The sequence below is a fragment of the Tauraco erythrolophus genome, chromosome 3 (assembly GCF_009769465.1).
Source record: "Tauraco erythrolophus isolate bTauEry1 chromosome 3, bTauEry1.pri, whole genome shotgun sequence".
NCBI lineage: Eukaryota > Metazoa > Chordata > Aves > Musophagiformes > Musophagidae > Tauraco > Tauraco erythrolophus.
Window position 1 is genome coordinate 32,738,362 of NC_141467.1, and position 7,412 is coordinate 32,745,773.

A 7,412-nucleotide genomic window follows, 5' to 3' on the forward strand; every position below is an offset into this window, starting at 1 on the left:
AGGGATGAGACACAAAGCAAGCTTTGCCAGCTCTACCCGAGAGTCTGTGGTAGATCCTAGTTATCGAGGAAACAATACGGCACCTTTTTATTTTTCTGTTCGATCGCTAGCGTTAACTGTTGCCGACTCAAGTCGTCTTCCGCTCTCCATAATGACTAACACCCAGGCACCACCTTCCAACTAGTTCCAACAGCAGGCAGGTGCCAGCGCCGGGGGCTTTCCCCGCCGACACCAGCCCCCTGCCAGGGCTGGCACAGCAGGGTGCCCCCCGCCCCGGCAAGGAGACACCTGGCGAGAAAGAAAAAACACAAAAGAGGCAAAATTTTGACAGCCGGGTCCCGTATAAATACAGTAATAGCCGTTTGAAGGGATCCCTCCAACCGCAGAACGATTTTCTTTGGCAAATTGGCACTTCTTATGGTTTTTTTCTATTGCTAGAGCCTGCAAATCTGGCACTGCTGATGATCCCTAGAGCCCCTGAAATCCCACCTGAAGTCTTGGCTCCCCACGGTCATCCTGCTGCTCCTGTGAGCAGGAGATGGGGGCTAGAAAGTACCAAAGCTCAGGTAATTCTGTGTCCAATAAATGAAGCTTTCTGGTTCGAGAAAAACTCCTAAATTAAAATGACTGGAAGACAAAAAGAAAAAAATATCAGGCGCCTGTGATGTTCCACTCACTTCTTTTAAAGGGTGCAACAATTTTCCTCTGGTTTGGGAAAACGTAAGTTTCAGAACTCCACTTTAGGGAAGGAGAGCAGGGTCCTTTTTTTTTTTTTCCACCCAGATGTTTTACTCTTACTTATACCGACAAAGTACTTGTTTCAGTAAGTACTTACTAGTAAGTACAACTCAGACATGCACAGACTGTCCTGGTACCCGCTCCCGCAGAGATTTTGTTTAGCCAAAACGACCGTTTTTTGTTAGGTTTCTCTAAATACGTTCCTATTTAGCTCACCCCTAATAGTGCAATCAGATTGTACTGTAACTACAAAAAAAAAAAATCTAGTGCTCATCAAAGGACATTGAAAGGTTGCTGCCCGGACAGACAACATCCCTTTAACAAGAACTTAACGACGTTCAGGTTAATGAAAACCAGACACCTAATTGCAGCCAAACCGAAGAGAGCTGGGTGCTGTGATGGCTGGTTGCTAGCTGTTGGAACTAGTTTTTAACTGCATTTTCTGTTTGTCCATCCACCTTCTTTTTAATTTCTGTTGCATAACTCAGTAATGCAATATTGTTTTCCTCACCACTTCCAACTCCAGAATCCCATTAGCCCGCCATGCTCATCCACTTTGCACTCCTTGGACACAAAGCTTTAACAATTGAACTGTATTCAGTGCATTTTAATATAAACTAAAAACACAATGCAAATGCAATACTTTTTAAAACATGGTATTTCAAAGTGTGTTGTTATTATCATTGTATAGGGCTAAGTACTATCTCAGTATTTTGTGTCATTTCTGTATTCTGTGGGCTTTTCTTCACCTTAATACCTTTGCACTAAGTTTTGTCACTGTAATCATTTGTAGAACTGTCATTGTTACAGTTTGCACTTATCCAAATGGGGTTTTTGGTTGGTTTTGTTGTTTGGTTTTTGTTGGGTTTTTTTGTTTGTTTTTTTTTTCTTTTTCATTTTGGGCTGCTTTTTTTTTTTTTGGTTTGTATATAATGAAGGAAAAACTGGAAATAATGTCAAGGTACCTCAGCTATTTAACAGCTCTAGAAAACTGCTGTAAAATTGTTCTGGACTATTGTAACTGTTTCAATAACTGACATTTTGAAAAAAATCACACAACCCAAACCACCAACCTCTGTGTGAGAAAACTTGCCTGCATTGAAATGCTGTTCTATGCTGGTTGTACTCAAGTGTTATTTTTTTAATAGTGAGAAGATTTTTTTTTCTTTTTTTTTTTTGCCTTTTTTTTTTCTTCTTCCTTTTCTTTTCCTCATTTTTGTTCCTACGTTTTAGGCTGTCTTCAGAAGTTACTGGCCTGGGGGCTCTGTAATGTATCTCATCATGCCCTAGTGCATTAGCCACCAGACAGGACTTTTCCAAAGCCCCATGAGACAATGCTTTCTATGGACTAATCTACAGAGGAGTTTCTGCCATTTCTAACTTTCTTATTATTCTGAGACATCAAAAGAAAATACTTCTTTTACTCTTTAAGCAACTGTGCTTCCTAACTCTTGTGTTGCTTCATTACTGTTCCAGTTTTAACACTGTTGTGGCTCATAACATAAAGCAAAGCAAAGATATTTTCGGGGGTTAATTTCCATTGATGTTCATGCTTTGGCTAATCTGTATAAAAGCATGGGCTGTTAGTGTTCTAAACCACTGTATTCAGCTAGAGACTCAACAGTAAATTAAACGAGACGTTTTTATAAATAAATTTTTTTCCTGATTTAAAAAAACAGACGTGGTAGCTTTGTGCATACAACTGTTGTGTTGTTTAAACTTTGCTCTTTGTAACCAAGTTGCTAATTTGTCATTTGAGAAACACTATTTTATGGATTGTCAAACTAAGATCATAGACAAACTGCTTGTTTTCCTTAATGATTAAAGGTTTCATATCATCACGCTTAAGGTCCCAGTGCTCATTGGGAAGAGTGTAACAACTGTTCAATACTGGCAACGTTAGGAGTACATTAGCCCATTGTCAGGGACGATGAGTCTTTTCACGATTAGATGGAGCCAGGTTGTGTAATTAGTACAGTAAGCAGTATTTCTGCAAAACTTTATCTGGTTTTTAACAAACTTGCTCTGGGAGGACTTCTCACACTGCATAGAAAAGACAGGATTTGGCTTCTTGCTACAAGAAGTCACTGGTTTGTATCTTTCGTATTTTCCCATACTGATTTTAAGATCAGATACTGAGGAAAGAAAAAAAAAAACGGCAAAAGAACAAACTTGGGTACTGTGTACAATATTGCTAAGACCCTTTGTATCTTCCCGTTCCCAGCAGCATCGTTTAGTGAGGAGGCTTCTAGACAGCACCTTCCACCCCTCTAGGAAACTAGCCCAGCAGCTGGGAGAAGTGTGGCAATCCGCATTAAAGAGGGAGAATGGAGAGCTGGCTCAGGAAGTGTCTCATCCTGCTCTGACACACTGCTTGAGCCATTCAGCTCCTCCTTTGGGTCTGCTGAAGGACTGCAGTCAGGTTCTCTCTTCACAAGAAAGGGGCTGGCCCTGAGATGTTGCTGCATATAGGGCTTCTGGCTGCGCTCTGGCCACCTCTTCTCTTAGGGCATCGGTAATACTTTCACATTTACTTGCTTTATCCTCATGAGAAAGCAGAGGTTTTGGCAGTGCGAGTGAGTAGCATCCTTAATGACATGAGACTAATTCTACAACCTTCATCCCTGCTTTACTAAGGTCTATTCTTGTCTTCTGCTATTTAGCTTGGGGTCCTGATCCCCCTCACTGCCCCAGATGAGTACTTGTGGGGCATATCACTGTTATTTTCCTTGGACTCTAGGGTACAGAGAACTTTTCTGTATCTGAGTCTTGATTCTGAGCCTCGAACTACAGTATGACCAACACATATATACAGACCTGGAAACCTGTAGAAGTCAAAAGCTTTTTCAATACAGATGCAGCCACAGAGCAATTCTTGACAATAAAGGCTGCTCAGGAAGGTTACAGAATATCTCGTCGCATCCCAGCACGCAGGAAGCCTTAACCAATGTCAAATTAGCTATTCCAGTCCTTAGGTTGGAAGAACTATAGGCTGCAGTATTAACCTTGATAAAATTCTGTGTTATTGTTACTTAAGATGTATTTATATTACTTAAAATACATTTTATTTCTTACTCTTGAAAGGAGAGATGAAGCTGCTTTCACAGCAGAGACCTCCATACTCTTCATTTCCTCAACAGCAAAAGCTATTTCTCTGGCTAGCCTGGCTGGTGCAAATGGGAAAAGGAGAGCATTATTGCAGCTCAGCACTAAGTAGGTCTAGGCTTTGGTCTCCCAGTAAAGCTGCTAGGCAAAAGGCAGCAGCAGCTCCGTCGTGTTCAGCACCTTTCACAAGTAATTCCCCTGTGCCTTGCAGACTTGGCTAGAACAGACTGAGATTTAAACAAACTAGTGCAGGGACATGTTTGCGTGTGGAATGAGGAGAGGTAAAATAAAGACACGTGGACAAAGAAAAGAAAAAAGTCTTTTCAGAGGACTTTTGCAAAAAACTACAGGCAGAAATGTGATAAAATCTAGGCTAATTGAGGACTCAATTTCATTATTTTAGTTGGAAAAGATTTCTGAAAGGCAAGAAAAAGTTCCTGGATAGCTTTAATATACAAAACAGGAAAACAAAACACAAGAAGGTACATCTGGAGGGAAAAAAAAAAAAAAAAAGGAGTAAAAAATATTATTATCAACGATAGAAAACTAAGCCACTCATGCTCAAAGGCAGATAAGTGGAAGCATGCACCCAATATGAAAAGGTCACTGCGCACACAACTGAGAGTTTCCAAATGAAAGATAACACAAGTTTTGCAGTTTTCACATCATCGAATTGGTATCAGAGTTCTGGCAAACATCTCAAATGAATTCGAGCAGCTCTGTTGTGTTTCTCTAGTGAAAAAATAGAAAGCAGGAATGCTGGCTGGAATAGTCAACCAGAAAGAAAACAAAGTTAGAGGTATTCAGCCACATCATCTAGCCCATTGCTAATACCCAGACTCCTTTCTGTCCTCAGACATAGCCAGAAGGCATCTATGGGCCCAAGGTGCCTAATTTGTGCCAGTCAAGGCTCCTGGGAAGCTAACAGCATAAACCTCACTGGGACCATGAATGCAGGTGCCTAGTAAGGCACCTCATTCCTCACCAGCCTGCATGGGCGAGGTGTTTCTGTGAGGTTTCACAAGACAGTCTTAAAGCATGGGCTGAACCTTCCCCACCCAAACTAGGCAGAAACAGAAGCGTCCCTGTTTTTTCATTTCTAAATACCCGACAGCATGAAAATAAGAGTGCTTCTCTGGGATGGGCGAGGTCCAAACCCGGCTTCTTCCATAGCCTCAATCTCAGCTGAATGTATCTCAGCACTATTTACGTACTTGGAACAGGACCTGCCCCTTCTCAGGCGAGTGTCATGACTATCAGACAAGCCAGACACGCTCACCAATTCAATCATTTTCCAGTGGCGCAGCTTCTACAGGAAAGACTGCAATTGTTAGGCCAGGATTGTTTCAACTAGAAACTGTAGGTTCAAAGGACAGCATAGAGAGGAAGGATTTGAACTCAGATCTCTTACACCCTCTGTAAGTGCTGTAACCACCAATTATGCAATGCATTAGTCCCTCAACTGTATTTTTGGAAGAAAGACCTGCCTTAGATGTCTACACATGGGAATTGCTGGCATTTCTTTTCCCAGCTAACAGGCCAGGATAGTTCTAAGTGAGGTGATGAACAGAAGATTAAATGAAGGCAGATACTGAAAAAAACTGCTTGACACCAGAAAAATTCAATCTCTTGGCCTGAGTGACACTTTCTAGGGATACAAGTACATACTGCCTTTCTTGCCATGGAAGTGTACTTGCACCTTGGTTCCAGGAAGGAACGCAGTTATGTTGATTAAATCAGTTCCTGCATCACTGCATGCGTCTTGTCGCTCTACAGACTAGCATGTCTTGAGACAGTAACTGAAACGAAAGAGAAGTGTCAAATTCATCTGATGTTACCTAACAAAAGGAATTTCTGAAACATTATGTACTCACATTATGGTTGCTAATGACAGCTACAGCATGATTCCTATTGGTTGAATGTCTGATTTCCTAGTGCAAGCTTTCTTGATTATAAGAAAAAGTATTTTTAAGTGCTGAAAACATTTGAGTAATATGACTTTTCTCATTAGAGCTATTTCTAGCTCAGTGTTTTTAAGATGTTAAAGTGCAGAGAATTTAATTACAATGGCATGTAATAAGCAAAATTTGTCTCTCCTCAAATTGAATTTATTGGCAGGGGGCCTGACCAAAGCTAATGTTAATGTTCCTTTTAAATAGTATTCACGATTCTGAAGCAAATTTTAAAATTATATGCTTTACTGGAGGAACAACAATCGATCATGTCAGTAAATGAGAACATTGTTTTGTTTGTTGTTGCTATTGTGGTTTGGTTGATTCTGCGCAATCGCTTTTGGGCTCCTCTGTACCAAACGCAGCCCTTTTTCCACGCCTACTCCTCAGTCATGACAGCAGCAGCGTATTTATTCCATGGCGAGAGAGAAATTAGCACACAGATTGCCATTGGTGATTCTTGGCACTTGCCAGAGAACAGCAAACTACCAACAGCTGAGTAGCAGCTGTGGCTATCTGCTCCCTGCAGAGCAGCTCCTCGGACCTCCATTTCAAACACGGGAAGTCACTTAGCAGTTTCAAAACCACTAAGCTGGGAATCGCAACTATTTTCGGTGGCATGAAATTCCACAATTCTTAAATTTGGGCAGCACTCTCCATTGGTATATGGATAAATAAGGATTACAAATGCTAAGTCTTCCCCCTTAATTCTGATTCTTCAGTTTTCTGGAAGTCCTGGAGATCAGAGAATTAAAAATATTCTTCTGAATTCCACTGTGCCAGAGATCAAAACTTTATTTTTAATAGTGGCTATGGACAGAGCTAGTTATTAGGACTTTCATCTTTATTGTTTAAAAATAGAATTCAAGAAAGTTAGAAAGAAATTAACGAAGTACATATTTTCAAAACCAATTATTTGCTCTTGTTAATTATCTAGCTGAATAGTTCATCAGATGCTCATAAAATTGTTTTCTAAAACTGAGGACAGGTTTAAAACATAAATTAACTACGCCTATATTTTTTCTAAGACACAAGAGATCATTTACCTTGATACAATAGCTTGACTATTCAGTAAGGTTGGGATAATTCTGTCTTCTCCCTTACAGCCATGCTACTTTCATTGCTAAAAAGAGGATGATTTCCTGCCTTCTTGGCACAACAGCACACGGGCATCCACGGTCACGTAGCATAGAGATAGCAAAGTCACTCCTACCTTCTTCACAAAGCTCTCTAAAAGTTTTGTTTCAAATGGTGCAGAAATGTACACCTGTACGCAACAAGCTGTATAAAACTTGTGTACAACTCTTTGTGGATCTATGAGATTCCTCCAAGGAAAAAAAAAAAAATTCAACTCAAACAAGCAACAACCAAGAGGGACCAATGCTGCCAGTTACTTCCTCAGCAATACATAAGCCACTGGCTGGGCCATTGTCTTTACTGTTTCAACAGAAGTTACGCAAGGATAATGAACAGAGTGATGAGTGATCTAGTATTTATTCCTGCCATCTATTGCCAATAATACTTAAAACAATGGGCTGCACTGGTTTGGATTTGAATGTACAAGCTCCCTCCACTGTAACTAACCTCACTGCCTTCAGCTTCTTACCACTCGGTATC